General features: G+C 44.7%; 1 protein-coding gene across 5 annotated transcripts in view; it reads left to right on the top strand.

Moving 5' to 3' along the window:
• Nucleotides 1-15,517, top strand: part of HECW2 (HECT, C2 and WW domain containing E3 ubiquitin protein ligase 2) — a 421,352-nt gene that overhangs the window by 158,958 nt on the left and 246,877 nt on the right. The window contains exon 1 of one of the 5 annotated variants that reach the window (XM_082262152.1): nucleotides 5,868-6,038. The exons of the other annotated variants lie outside the window; for them this stretch is intronic. The gene's annotated coding sequence lies outside the window, so the exon portion shown is untranslated. Of the gene's footprint in view, nucleotides 1-5,867; nucleotides 6,039-15,517 lie in introns of those variants that run through there. 5 annotated transcript variants of the gene reach the window in all.

Raw genomic sequence — 15,517 nt, 5'->3', positions numbered from 1 at the left:
CCAAGACATTTTGAACAATTTCATGCTCCCAACTTTGTAGGAAGAGTTTGGGGATGGCTCCATCCTGTTCCAACATGACTGCGCACCAGTGCACAAAGCAAGGTCCATAAAGACATGGATGAGTGTGTATGGGGTGGAGGAACTTAACTGACCTGCACAGAGTCCTGCAGGCCAATCAAGTTCCTCCACCCCAAGCTCGTTCATCTATGTCTTTATGGACCATGCTCAGTCATGTTGGAACAGGAAGGGGCCATCCCCAATCTGTTCCCACAAAGTTGGGAGCATGATATTGTCCAACATGTCTTGGTATGCTGGTCCATGAAGCCATCTAATAATATACTGTGTATATATATATATATATATATATATATATATATATATATATTTCTCTATCGCTCATTGACAGACGTAGTCCTCGGTGATACAGCACCTTCGGGTTATGTTGCCTCCGCAGGAGTAGGACTAGACAGGAAATAAAAATGCTCTGGCCACACCCCAGGGGCAGTCCCCGAGGGTATATCCTCTCTCTCCCTGCCACAGCAAATCAGTTTTTTTCTGTCTAGTCAGGAGTAAGGACCTAGATACCTTGCTGGGATCTTCGGTCCTGGCAGGATTTTTTCTTAGAAAATAATTTTTTTAGACAGCTTTTTTTCTCCAGTGTTCTTGTGAGATCTTCAAGCAAGAAAGCTGAACTGGGCAACGGGCGGGATGTTGAGATCCAGTGGTCACCCCAGTTCAGCCTACGAGCGCGTGCAGGCCATAGCTCCGCGCTGGGTCGGCCGCGACATAGTCCCACTTGAGGGGGCTGACCCTGCGAATTAAACGTTTCGCTGAAACGCCAAGGACCATGAGTCACGGCGTCCGTATTGGTCGACAGCCCTCCAACTTGGGTGGAGAGGGGTACTGTCAGGAGTTGGCACCCGCCTGGTTCCGGTATGGTGAGTAGTATGTTCCCCCATTTCCCCTGACGGGTCCTGTGGTGAACGCGGGCCCCTCTCTGTAATGGTAAGGATGGGTTCCCCTCTATCCTATAACATGTCACAGATCCCCCTAATTGAGTGTGATTTTTGTGTACAAGAAGCCAGGAGGCTTGGTTTGGGAGCTGACAATCTAATTGTAAAAGTGTGAAAATGATTGTAGTCAGTGGCAGTACTAGAACTTTACTGTGATAGTATAAGGTATCCTACCTGTCAGAAGCCACAGGTCGATGTCTATACATGTATACTGCATTCCAGATCATTCCTCCAGCTAAGCAGATGCCTCCCGACGGCCACGGACCGCATACGGCCCGCCAGGGTCCGGTACCGCCAACCACGCTGACCACCATGAGGGTGAAGGGTTGTGAGGCCGAGATCCTTCTGCAGACATGCCGCTATTCTGTGCAGGCCGCCGCCATGGTCTGGTAGATCGCACGAAGCCGCCATTTTGGTGTAGCCTCGTGTCTCCAGCATGGGGGCGGCCATGTTTGAGGTGACTCAAACACCTCATGGAGCCAGGGGGAGGCGCCGGTAGGTGTGTTAAGGGGCGGAGCCGCCTCCTTTACCAGGAAATAGGGCCAAAGACTTCCTGTCTGTAACAGGACAGCACTGAGCAAGCTGATGAAAACTTCTGTGCATCAGGGATGAGCCTTGGGGTCTCTCTCTCTCTCTGTGGGGTCCAAAAAAGCAGGTAACGCTAAGGGGCGCTGTTGCGACTGGGGGATACAAAAAAAAAAAAAAAAGTTTTTTTTTTACTTTGTCATTTTTTTTTGTCGCTGGCAAATGTCTTGTATAATCATTGACCCTGCCGCATAGGTATCCCCACCTGATCCCCTCAAGGTGGCCGCAGGACCCTCCAGTACCCCACTTGTTTTTAATGCATTATCGGCAGTTTTGGAGTCTTTGGTATCCCGGGTGGAGGTGGCCTGTCAGGGACGGGGGTCAAGAAGCGACCCCCCGCCTACCCCCATTGTTTATCAGATACTTCAGATACGGATTCGGAGCTGGTCAATGCAGTTGCAGGTCCCTCTTAGGGGGCTGTTGTCTCAGGTTATATCTCCTCAGCAGCGAGGAGCACGTTTCTGCCTCCGCCATAGCACAAGAGTGGTGGATGCACTAGTTGTGTCCGTCCGGGAAACCTTTAGTCTTGAGGTTACACCGGCAGAGGTAGCTGAGACTGAGATTCCTTTTTGGTACTTGTTAGCCTACCAAAAGGGCGAAGGATTTTCCTTTACCCAAATGGGGTCGTTTGAAACGAACCCCTGTTATTTCCAAACGCATGGCTAGGTGCTATCCGTTTGAGGAATTCCTCTTTTATAGGATAGACGGTAAAACCTGCTGTCTTGCCACAGACTGTTAGGATAAAAGGACCTCGTAACTAACGAGGACCTTCCTTTTCTGCTCATAAAGAGTTGTTCGTTCCGCGAGCCTCCAAAGCCCCTTTAGAGGGGTTTCAAAGGGTGCTGGTCGGCTAAACAAAAAGTCCGGCTCAGCTAAGCCTGAAGAATACAGCCTGATGCGCCCCTACCCATCTCTGGGGTGGGGGGGATGTCTTCACCGGTTTCTGGAGGACACAGGATCGAGTTTCGATCACTTCCACCGGTGCGATTCTTCCCTTCTAACATTGAACGGTTTCAGGGGTTCTATTCAAACCTGTTCACAATGCCCAGGAAAGAGGGCAAGGTGCGTCCAAATCTGGACTTGGGAAAAAATAGAGTCCATCCGTACAGTGGTGGCCTCCCTGCACCAGGGGGATTTCCTGGCGTCCATAGACATTTAGGAGGCCTATCTTTATATCCCCATCATCGCAGGACATCAGCGTTTTTCTTCGCTTTCCCAAAGATCATCCCTGGTTCCCACCAGGAGACTGAACTATCTGGGCCTAAGGTTGGATACATCCTGGGCAAGAGAGTTTCTCCTTGCGGAGAAACTCCAGAAGGTTCAGTCAACGATTCGGATGTTGCTGTCCGTCAATTGGCTGGGACTGATGGTGGCCTTCTTAGAGGCAGTACCGTATACCCAGTCTCATACCCGTCTCCTGAAGGAGATTCTTTTTTAATGGAATCAGTATTCCGATTCCCTGGACAATCGGATCCGGTTGAGCGAGTGGACCAGGAAGTCTCCGATGCTCAACCAGGGGAGGTCATTTCTTCCGATAGCATCCAGATTACCAATAAGGGTATCGGAACTGAGAGCGATCAGATTTTGTCTGAGTTACTGGATCAAGCAGCTCTAGAGCAGCCCGATTCGGATCCAATCGCATATGGCCTCTTCATCCAGAGGTTTTTTCACTAACTGTCCCTTCATTGGGACATCCCGGAGGTGGATCTGTTGGCACCTTGGCTCAACAGGAAGGTGCGGAGGTTTGTAGCTCGCACCGCGATCCTCTAGCGGACGCAGCAGAAACGCTGATCGCCCCGTGGGGGCAGTATCAGCTACGGCATGCCTTCCATCCTCTCAAGTTACTGCGAACTTCTTCACAGGATAGAGGTGGAGGGAATTCCAGTTATTCTGGAAATTCCGGACTGACCTCGTCGAGCCGGGTACGCCGACTTGGTGAGGCTAGTCGGGGACGCTCCTTGGAGACTTCCTCTCAGGGAGGATTTGCGGTCTCAGGGACCGATCTTCCATCTTGCTTTACAGTCGCTGGCTTAATGGCCTGGCCATTGAGACCCAGGTACTGAAGGACAAGGGAGTGTCAGCTTCAGCTATTCCTACCTCCAGTTAAAGCAAGGAAAGCGACTTCCAGCACATGGAAGTCTTATATTGCGTGGTGTGAATCTCTTGGATTTCCCCCACATACCTATTCGGTGACCCGAATTTTGGTCTGTCTGCAACAAGGGGTTGAGCAGAAACTATCCTTGAGCACAATCAAGGGTCAGGTTTTCGGCGTTAGCAATCTTCTTCCTAGAAACCTTTGGCTAATCATTCCTTGGTGCGGCATTTCATCCAGGGGGTGCGTCATCTGGCTCCGCCAGTGCACGCACCCTTACCGCCTGGGATCTTAATTTAGTGTGGTCGCTTCTTCAGAAACTTCTCTTGAAGATATTAGGGAGATTCCCTTGCTTACATTATCCCAGAAGGTGGCCTTCTTGGTGGCCTTACTTCTGTACGCAGGGTGTCAGAACTGGCCGCATTATTCTGTCGTTCCCCAGATCTGGTGGTTCATAGGGATAAGGTGGTTCTTCTTCCGAATCCATCCTTCCTTCCTAAAGTGGTTTTCGTAAGACGGACTCACTTTTTGTGATCACAGATAGCCCTTGAAGGGGGTTGCCTGTGTCTGCCGCGACCATATCTACATGGATCAGTCAGACGGTGGTACAGGCTTATTCTATTAAGGGTTGGAATCCTCCGTTCCCTGTTAGGGCGCACTTCACTCGAGCGCTCAGTACTTCCTGGGCCTATCGCCATCAGGCGTCAGTGGTCCAGGTATGTAAGGCGGCCACCTGGTCGTCGGTACATACCTTTACAAAATTTTATAAAATTAATGTGATGGCATCGTCGGATGCCTCATTTGGCCGCAAGGTTTTGCAGGCCGCAATTTGAGGAGACCGGTGGTCTACCTCAAGGGTTTTTTTCTGTTTGAAACATTTTTTTTGTTGAGTCTCAGCATTAAGGATGAGCATTGTAAACTTCTAGTTGGCACCGGTTGGGCCTTCTAGATTTGGATTTGATTTCCATTTTCACACCCCTCATTTGTGATACTGCTCTGGGACTTCCCGAAGGTGCTGTATCACCGAGGACTACGTCTGTCAATGAGCGATAGAGAAAAATAGATTTTTGTAAAATCTTACCGTAAAATCCTTTTCTCTTAGCTCATTGACAGACGTAGTACCCGCCCCTCTATCATTGAGTTGGGTTGGGTTAAATTCTCTAAGCACTGCTTTTGTGACACAACTGATTTGCTGTGGCAGGGAGAGAGAGGATATACCCTCTGGGACTGCCCCTGGGGTGTGGCCAGAGCATTTTTATTTCCTGTCTAGTCCTACTCCTGCGGAGGCAACATAACCCGAAGGTGCTGTATCACCGAGGACTACGTCTGTCAATGAGCTAAGAGAAAAGGATTTTACGGTAAGATTTTACAAAAATCCATTTATTTCCCTAGAGTGTGAGAATACGGTACTTATATGCTATATGCAGTACATAGTTGTATACAGGGGGACACAGAATGGTACTTTGAGATAGAACTGCAGAAATGCTATAAAGTTCTACTCTCCTGTGTCATAAAATGTTCTGCTTTTGTTTTATATAATATTCCACTCTTGGGCGATAAAAATCTTCTGCTTCTAGATTATATAATATTCTCCTCCAGGGGTGATGTGATATGTTCTTCTCCTGGGTGGTTTAATGTTCTCCTGAGTAATAGGTTTTTCTCCTGGGTGATATAATGTTCTGCTCCGGGTAATGTTTTCCTCCAGGGTGATATGACCTTCTGCACCAGGCTGATATAAAATTCTGCTCCTGGGTGATCTAATATACCAATTTTTGATACAGCCATAAAAAGCACATCCCTAATTCGTAGTTTGCATACTGAAGGAAGGAAATTTCACGGGGATGGGCTATTACATCCTGTACCAGCACAAAAAAAAAAAAGTTGTAGTCTATACATGCCTTATCTAAGGAAATGACCGCATAGACAAGGTGTTCACAACACTGGGCTTTACTCAATGTTGTGCACGCATTTATGCATTTATTTTAGTAGCTCTTTCAATTGTCTCTCCTTTTTACATTCCTTCCTTTTCCACTGACTGGAGGAAGAGGCAGGAGATCAGAATTAACTTTGAAGTGGCTAGCCTGTGTTTTTACAGTTCCTTTCCCAAAATATACTGGGGTTTTTTTTCCGGAACTAGCTCCCAGGCCATGAATAAGCTCATACAGCTAGTAGGCTGGAAAATTGTAACATAGTCACAAACTAGGAATCCAAGATGTATATCTGCGACAAAACAATCCATGATTTAAATGTAAGATATTCCTCGTGTGATCTATGGTAACGTCTAACATTTCTTCACTACAATGGGAAATATGGAATACAAAATGAAACGGGCAATCTGGACAACTTTGGTAAGTGTCTGTGTTTTTTTTCTGAAGTTTTAAAGCAGTATTAAACCTAAAAGCAAACATTTATTATTGCAGCTTACCAATTCTTAGATGTGGTGGTTGCACTAGTTTTCTTTTTTAGGCTTTCCTTTTTTTTTTTTTTTTTTACCAGGTGATCTGACCAGTAATCTTTTTTCTTTAACCACTTAAGCCCCGGAAGATTTTACCCCATTCCTGACCAGGGCCTATAATTTGCGATTCGGCACTGCGTGACTTTAACGGACAATTGCGCAGTCGTGCGATGCTGTACCTAAACAAATTTGACGTCCTTTTTTTCCCACAAACAGAGCTTTCTTTTGGTGGTATTTGATCACCTGTGCGATTTTCTGATCATGCTCTATAAACAAAAAAAGGGCGTCAATTTTGCAAAAATAATATTTCTCACATTTTTTTATATGAAATTCTCCAAAAAAATTTAAAAATCAAAATTTTTTAACATTTTAGGCCAATTTGTTTTATGCTACATATGTTTGGTAAAAAAAAATCGCAAAAAGCGTATTTTGATTGGTTTGCGCAAAAGTTATTGCGTTTACTAACTAAGGGTTATGATTTTTGTCATTTTTGTTGGTTTTTTTTTAACGAGTAATGGCGGCGATCTGCGATTTTTTTTTTTTTTTTTGCGGTACTGCGACATTACGGCGGACAGATCGGACCCTTGACTGACATTTTTGACATTTTTGGGGTTACCAGTGACATTACTGCAGTAATCAGTGCTATACATATGCACTGTTACTGTAAAAATGACACTGGCAGTGAAGGAGTTAACTTTATTGGAGAGGGAGGGGCTAAGTGTGTCCCTAGGGGCGTGTTTCTAACTGTGATTGGCTGTGGCTACATGTGTAAGAACAGAGATCAACGGTCCTACATAGTAGAACCGTGTGATCTCCATTCTTACACAGGGAAGAATGACAGACGGCTTTGTTTACATTAGCCGCCTGCCTTTCTTCCGGTGTAACAGAAGATCGCGAGTGCCACGCGCGCGGGGGGGGGGGGTCCCTGACGGAGCGGGAGCGTGCCTCCGGCGGCGCTCGCTCGCTCCCTAGAGCCTCACAGGCTAGCGACGTAGACCTACATCGCTTTGCCTGTGAGGGGCTGACCGCCGCAGTAAATAGTCGTGCGGCGGTCGGCAAGCGGTTAAAACAAGCTCTCTTGCAGATGGAGCAGTTACAGTAATGAGACACACCATTTACTACTGACAGGGGTGGTTACAATGATGTGCTTTTATTTATTTTTGTAAAACCGTTATCCCAAGAGGAAAATACAGTATTTTTTTTAACTGCTTAGAAAGTGTGAGCTGAAGTTTGGCTTCAATTTGTTAGTGTATCTAAATCTGCTAATACATCTAACACTCCCCTCCCCCTAGGCTGACAATGCTGCTGTCCAAATGTGTCCCTGTGCTCCCTCATTCAGAGTGTAGGTACTCTAATCACCTATCCCCCAAGGATGCTCATGGGAACAAAATGCGTAGGGTTGGGGCCTTGGCGCTGAAGTCCTCGTGCATGCGTGCTGGATTGTTATATGCAAATTCTAAATATTGCTTTGTTAGTACATTACTTTAAAAATACTGAGTTGTTTTTATGGTAATGCACTGAGTTTCTCTCAAAATATTTTGGAGCTTACTATGAGGGCAAACTGGCATTAGACCTATCCATAACTGGCAGCGGTTAACCATTGAGGTCCTGAAAGCGGAGAGGTTGGTGTCCTTTTTGTGGTGGTAAAATCAAATGACTGTGGAGTTGTGATTTACCCAAATCCCTTGAGACCTCGCTTTTTGGGGGTTTAAAGGTCTGGTAAGCAGATACAGTTTTATGTTGGTGAAGGATCAGGGGGATTATCGCAAATGATTTCTGGCAACTCCTGTTCACCGGTTATAGGACTTTTGCACTTTATATAAAGTTAAAGCATTTTTTTTTCACATGGGACTAATAAACTGATGCAGCATTTACCACATCACATAGTTGGTGACATATTTGATGTTAATATTATTTAAAGAGACCGCACATTCATTTATGTATACAAATTATTCATGTTTATTATCGGGGCATCTGTGTAGTGTATTGTCTTTTTCTGAAGATATTTATATTGTTTGAGTTTTGAATAATTTTATTTTTAGCACTGGGTTAACTGCTTTAAGGCTAATTTTAGCACAAAACATTTTGCTAGGATATCTATCATAGTAGATTTATTAAGCCAGTTCACCCATGACACATATTTTGTTATTAGTAGATGCTGGAGAGAACAACCATCTGCCATCTGCAAGTGAATGTAAAGTCAGAAGTTTTTTTTATCTTAATGCATTCTATGCATTAAGATAAAAAGCCTTTTGTGTGCAGCAGCTCCCCTAATACTTATTTGAGCCCCATCTCGATCCGGCTATGTTGCAAGAAAGTCGCAGCTGCCCGGGACTCCCTCTCCTTATTGAGTACACCCCTCACATTTTTGTAAATATTTTATTATATCCTTTCATCTGACAACACTGAAGAAATGACCCTTTGCTACATTGTAAAGTAGTGAGTGTACAGCTTGTATAATAGTGTAAATTTGCTGTCCCCTCAAAATAACTCAACACACAGCCAATCATGTCTAAAGCACTGGCAATAAAAGTGAGTACACCCCTAAGTAAAAATGTCCAAATTGGGCCCAATTAGCCATTTTCCCTCCCCGGTGTCATGTGACTCGTTAGTGTTATAAGGTCAAATGCAAGGCGTAAATGGGGAGCAGGTGTGTTATATTTGGTGTTATCGCTCTCACTCTCTCATACTGGTCACTGGAAGTTCAACATGGCACCTTATGGCAAGGAACTCTCTTAGGATCTGAAAAAAAAAAGAATTGTTTCTCTACTTAAAGATGGCCTAGGCTATAAAAAGATTGCCCGGCGCGGTGGCCAAGACCATACAGCGTTTTAACAGGACAGGTTCCACTCAGAACAGGTCTCACCATGGTCGACCAAAGAAGTTGAGTGCACGTGCTCAGCTTCATATCCATAGGTTGTCTTTGGGAAATAGACGTATGAGTGCTGCCAGCATTGCTGCAGAGGTTGAAGGGGTGTGGGGGGGGGGGGTTCGGGGTCAGCCTGTCAGTGCTCAGACCACACGCTGCACACTGCATCAAATTGGTTCAGATGGTGTCAAGTGTGTGTGACGGCATACAGGTGAGGAGTACGAAGACGAGTGTGTCTTATCTACAGTCAAGCATGGTGGTGGGAGTGTCATGGTCTGGGGCTCCATGAGCGCTGCCGGCACTAGGGAGCTACAGTTCATTGAGGGAACCATGAATGCCAACATGTACTGTGAAATACTGAAGCAGAGCATGATCCCCTCCCTTCGGAGACTGGGCCGCAGGGCAGTATTCCAACATGATAACAACCCCAAACACACCTCCAAGACGACCACTGCCTTGCTAAAGAAGCTGAGTGTAAAGGTGATGGACTGGCCAAGCATGTCTCAGCATGTCTCCAGACCTAAACCCTATTGAGCATCTGTGGGGCATCCTCAAACAGAAGGTGGAGGAGCGCAAGGTCTCTACCATCCACCAGCTCAGCAATAATGGAGGAGTGGAAGAGGACTCCAGTGGCAACCTATGAAGCTTTGGGGAACTCCATGCCCAAGAGGGTTAAGACAGTGCAGGAAAAAAATGGTGACCACACAAAATATTGACACTTTGGGCCCAATTTGGACATTTTTACTTAGGGGTGTACTCACTTTTGTTGTCAGCGGTTTAGACATTAATGGCTGTGTGTTGAGTTATTTTGAGGGGACAGCAAATTTACACTGTTATACAAGATGTACACCCACTACTTTACATTGTAGCAAAGTGTAATTTCTTTAGTGTGGTCACATGAAAAGATAGAATAAAATATTTACAAAAATGTGAGGGGTGTAGTCACTTTTGTGAGATTGTGTGTGTGTGTGTATGTATATATAATATAATATTTATATATCTATCTATCTCAATCATCCATAAAATTATGACCACCATCCATAACATGACCACCCACCCAATATTGAGTAGGCCCCCTTTTGACACCAAACAGCTCTAAGCTGTCCAGGCATGGACTCTACTAGGCCTCAGAAGGTATTCTGTTGTATCTCACAGCAAGTCGTCAGTAGCAGATCCTTTAAGTCCTGTAAGTTATAAAGTGGGACCTGCATGGATAAGACTTGTTTTTCCAGCACATCCCACAGATGCTTGATTGGATTGAGATCTGGAGAATTTGGATGCCAAATCAACACTTTGAAGACACCTTCTTCCATTGCTATGGGGTCCAGTTCAGATGTTCATGTACCCATTGTAGGCACTTTTGGCTGTGGACACAGGTCACCATGGGAACCCTGCCCGGTCTGTCACTACACAGCCCCATACACAACAAACTGATGCACTGTATGTTCTGTTATCTTTTTATCGGAACCAGCTTTACCTTTTTCAGCAATTTGAGCTACAGTAGCTGTTCTGTTGGATCAGACTACAATGTGCATCATGTACCCATGTGCACCAATAAGCAATGGACACCCATGACCATGTTGCTGGTCGTCGGTTTTCTTTCTTTAAACCATTATTTGTATGCTCTGACCACTGCAGACGGGGAACATTCCACAAGAGCTGCAGCTTTGGAGTTGCTCTGACCCAGTCATCTAACATTACAATTTTGCCCTTGTCAAAGTCACTCAAATAGCCCGTTTTTTCTGCTATTAACACATCAACTTCAGGAACAACACATACCTTTGCTACCTAATATATCCCTCCCCATTTCAGGTGCCATTGTAACAAGATAATTCAAGTTTTTCACTTTACCTGTCAGTGGTCATAATGTTATTGCTATGTTTTTGGGATTTTAAATGAGAGCCAGACTGATAAGTGTGTGAATGGATTTGCTTTTTTTTTTTTTTTTTTACCTGTTTGCTCATTTAGTAGAATGTGGCATTCTCAAATTCACCTTAGCCTTTACTTACATACTTGTCGTTACATACTCTGGACTTACAACTCCATGCTCGTTAAAGATTATTACCAAAACCATTAATAATCGAACACCGAGGCAATTCTTTAATATGATAAAGAGTAGATCCATTTATATAGTCTTACAGATACCGCCGCTCCCTTGAGGACAACCATAATGCTGATGTGGCCCATGATGAAATTGAGTTTTATTTAGATTGTAAGAAAGTAGACTTTCCTAAGCTGAAACCTCCCCACCAAGGTGCATACTTGCCTCCTTCAGTTGCCTATTGTGTAGGGTGACCAGACATCCCCGGTTGAGGACACTGTCCCCGGTCCAAGTTTGTCCCCGGTTTTGTCCCTGGATTCAGGGGTTGATTAATGTAGACAGGGCATCCCATGCTGGCTGAGACCTAACACCCTCCTGTATATTATGTAGTCCTGTGCCCAGCGCTCTGTGTATTATGCAGTCCTGTGCCCAGCGCTCTGTGTATTCTGTAGTCCTGTGCCCAGCGCTCTGTGTATTCTGTAGTCCTGTGCCCAGTGATCTGTGTATTATGTAGTCCTGTGCCCAGCGCTCTGTGTATTATGTAGTCCTGTGCCCAGCGCTCTGTGTAGTATGCAGTCCTGTGCCCAGCAATCTGTGTAGTATGTAGTCCTGTGCCCAGTGCTCTCTGTTTTATGCATTCCTGTGCCCAGTGCTCTCTGTATTATGTAGTCCTGTACCCAGCACTCTGTGTATTATGTAGTCCTGTATCCTGCGATCTGTGTATTATGCAGTCCTGTACGCTGCGCTCTGTGTATAATGCAGTCCTGTGCCTAGCGCTCTGTGCATCATGCAGTCCTGTGCCTAGCGCTCTGTGTATTATGCAGTCCTGTGCCCAGCGCTCTGTGTAGTATGCAGTCCTGTGCCCAGCGCTCTGTGTAGTATGCAGTCCTGTGCCCAGCACTCTGTGTATTATGTAGTCCTGTACCCAGCACTCTGTGTATTATGTAGTCCTGTACCTAGCGATCTGTGTATTATGCAGTCCTGTACGCTGCGCTCTGTGTATAATGCAGTACTGTGCCTAGCGCTCTGTGCATCATGCAGTCTAGTGCCTAGCGCTCTGTGTATTATGCAGTCATGTGCCCAGTGCTCTGTGTATTATGCAGTCCTGTGCCCAGTGCTCTGTGTATTATGCAGTCCTGTGCCCAGCGCTCTGTGTATTATGTAGTCCTGTACCCAGTGCTCTGTGTATTATGCAGTCCTGTGCCCAGCGCTCTGTGTTTTATGTAGTCCTGTACCCAGCGATCTGTGTATTATGCAGTCCTGTACGCTGCGCTCTGTGTATAATGCAGTCCTGTGCCCAGCGCTCTGTGTATTATGTAGTCCTGTACCCAGCGATCTGTGTATTATGCAGTCCTGTACGCTGCGCTCTGTGTATAATGCAGTCCTGTGCCTAGCGCTCTGTGCATCATGCAGTCTAGTGCCCAGTGCTCTGTGTATTATGCAGTCCTGTGCCCAGCGCTCTGTGTATTATGCAGTCCTGTGCCATTTGCAAAAAAAAAAAAAAATCTTTCCCTTGATTTCATTTTAAAAATCTGGTCACCTTACCATGGGCGTCCGCAGCAATGGGCAAGGGAGGGCGAGTGCCCCCCCCTTGAATATCACACACAGATATCACACTTATCAGCAGCGCACGAGCGCAACGCTGATCCGCCAGCCCGCCAGCTCTGGCTCCCTCCTCTCTCCGTCCTCGGTCCTCTCCTGCCCTTCCGAGAGACGACAGCTGCAGGGGGCGGGCCGGGGATTCCCTACTGGCTGCTGTTGATGTCACTCAGCTCAGCAAGGGGCGGAGCTGCGGCCCGCAGAGGAGAGAGGAGCCTCAGCGTCAGCGTGCCCCGGAGAGGAGGCGGGAGAGGCAGCGCTGCGGCCGGGCTTTGGAGTGACAGAGTAAGTGACCTGCTGCTATGACCTGGCTGAGCGGTGAAGAAGAGAGAGAGACAGGGTAAGTCTTCTTGTCACTGAAAGTGACAATCAATTACATTGAAATGTGTGTATAAAGGGATAGGGAATTTGGCGCTGCCCGAGGGGGTATTATAAATAAATATCAAAATTCAATTTTATAGACTCTTATATATGTAGGTATATATCTCTTAGACCTCTACTTATTCATAGCCATATTGTATATAAGTATAAAGTGACTGGTGTTAAAAAAGTGATACAGTGCTGTGTAATAAGTAAATTCAATAGAATATATCTAAAAACACATAAATTGATTCCTTTGAGTGACACGGTAAAAATGCAATTAAATTTTAAATATAAATACATGTGTGGTAAATCAAAATATATTATAAATCAATATACGGTAAATATTATGATAATTAAACGAGTGATCTGTGCATATAAGCAATAAGGTGCGAGGTGATTGGTGACTCAAAATATAGACATGGTATATAACTAGCAATTATATATACACTCTTAATGTGCCAAGTGATAAGTGTATGGAGAATACGGTATATTCCCAGGGATCCAAAACAAACTGGAAAAAATATATATAGGTGCAGATATATCAATACACTCCACTCAAAGTATATCTCAGATTAATTTAAACATAAAAAAGATGTGACATGGTAAATAAAGTTCATAAGTGAGCGAGACACACCATTAACGCTGTCTATTATCTTCTGTAATGTGAGTACCCCATTTTTTGATGTACTAGAAATAAAACGTATTATACGGAATTACGCTATATGTTCCCCCTTTATTCATCCCATACATTACGCCACCGGAGCAATACCCAATAACAAGCAGAGGACTGGAGAACAGCAGGGTCCCTTCCCTCTCCCCTACACAGAGGAACACAGAAATAGATGACCCATAGGAGCTTACAGTTTCCTGCTGTGGCTTACAGGACCATTTACTCTGCCTAATACCCCTGTGTGGGGTTGGGCACTCTGGTGAGTGCAACCTACTTCACCACCTATTATAGTGCACGGAGATTGAATGCTAATACCACCAGATGATCAAGCACTCCATTTTATGAACTTTATTTACCATGTCACATCTTTTTTATGTTTAAATTAATCTGAGATATACTTTGAGTGGAGTGTATTGATATATCTGCACCTATATATATTTTTTCCAGTTTGTTTTGGATCCCTGGTAATATACCGTATTCTCCATACACTTATCACTTGGCACATTAAGAGTGTATATATATAATTGCTAGTTATATACCATGTCTATATTTTGAGTCACCAATCACCTCGCACCTTATTGCTTATATGCACAGATCACTCGTTTAATCATTATAATATTTATATTGATTTATAATATATTTTGATTTACCACATATGTATTTATATTTAAAATTTTAATTGCATTTTTACCGTGTCACTCAAAGGAATCAATTTATGTGTTTTTAGATATATTCTATTAAATTTACTTATTACACAGCACTGTATCACTTTTTTAACACCAGTCACTTTATACTTACAGTATATACAATATGGCTATGAATAAGTAGAGGTCTAAGAGATATATACCTACATATACAGTGGGTACGGAAAGTATTCAGACCCCCTTCAATTTTTCACTCTTTGTTATATTGCAGCCATTTGCTAAAATCATTTAAGTTCATTCTTCTACCTCATGAATGTACACATAGCACCCCATACTGACAGAAAAACACAGAATTGTTGACATTGTTGCAGATTTATTAAAAAAGAAAAACTGAAATATCACATGGTCCTAAGTATTCAGACCCTTTGCTATGACACTCATATATTTAACTCAGGTGCTTTCCATTTCTTCTGATCATTCTTGAGATGGTTCTACACCTTCATTTGAGTCCAGTAGTGTTTGATTATACTGATTGGACTTGATTAGGAAAGCCACACACCTGTCTATATAAGACCTTCCAGATCACAATGCATGTCAGAGCAAATGAGAATCATGAGGTCAAAGGAACTGCCTGAAGAGCTCAGAGACAGAATTGTGGCAAGGCACAGATCTGGCCAAGGTTACAAAAAGATTTCTGCTGCACTTAAGGTTCCTAAGAGCACAGTGGCCTCCATAATCCTCAAATGGAAGACGTTTGGGACGACCAGAACCCTTCCTAGAGCTGGCCGTCCGGCCAAACTGAGCTATCGGGGGAGATGAGCCTTGGTGAGAGAGGTAAAGAAGAACCCAAAGATCACTGTGGCTGAGCTCCAGAGATGCAGTCAGGAGATGGGAGAAAGTTGTAGAAAGTCAACCATCACTGCAGCCCTCCACCAGTCGGGGCTTTATGGCAGAGTGGCCCGACGGAAGCCTCTCCTCAGTGTAAGACACATGAAAGCCCGCATGGAGTTTGCTAAAAAACACCTGAAGGACTCCAAGATGGTGAGAAATAAGATTCTCTGGTCTGATGAGACCAAAATAGAACTTTTTGGCCTTAATTCTAAGCGGTATGTGTGGAGAAAACCAGGCACTGCTCATCACCTGTCCAATACAGTCCCAACAGTGAAGCATGGTGGTGGCAGCATCA

The sequence above is a fragment of the Pelophylax lessonae genome (genome assembly GCF_965119305.1).
Source record: "Pelophylax lessonae genome assembly, chromosome: 6".
Lineage (NCBI taxonomy): Eukaryota > Metazoa > Chordata > Amphibia > Anura > Ranidae > Pelophylax > Pelophylax lessonae.
This window is presented reverse-complemented; position numbering and strand designations above follow the sequence as displayed.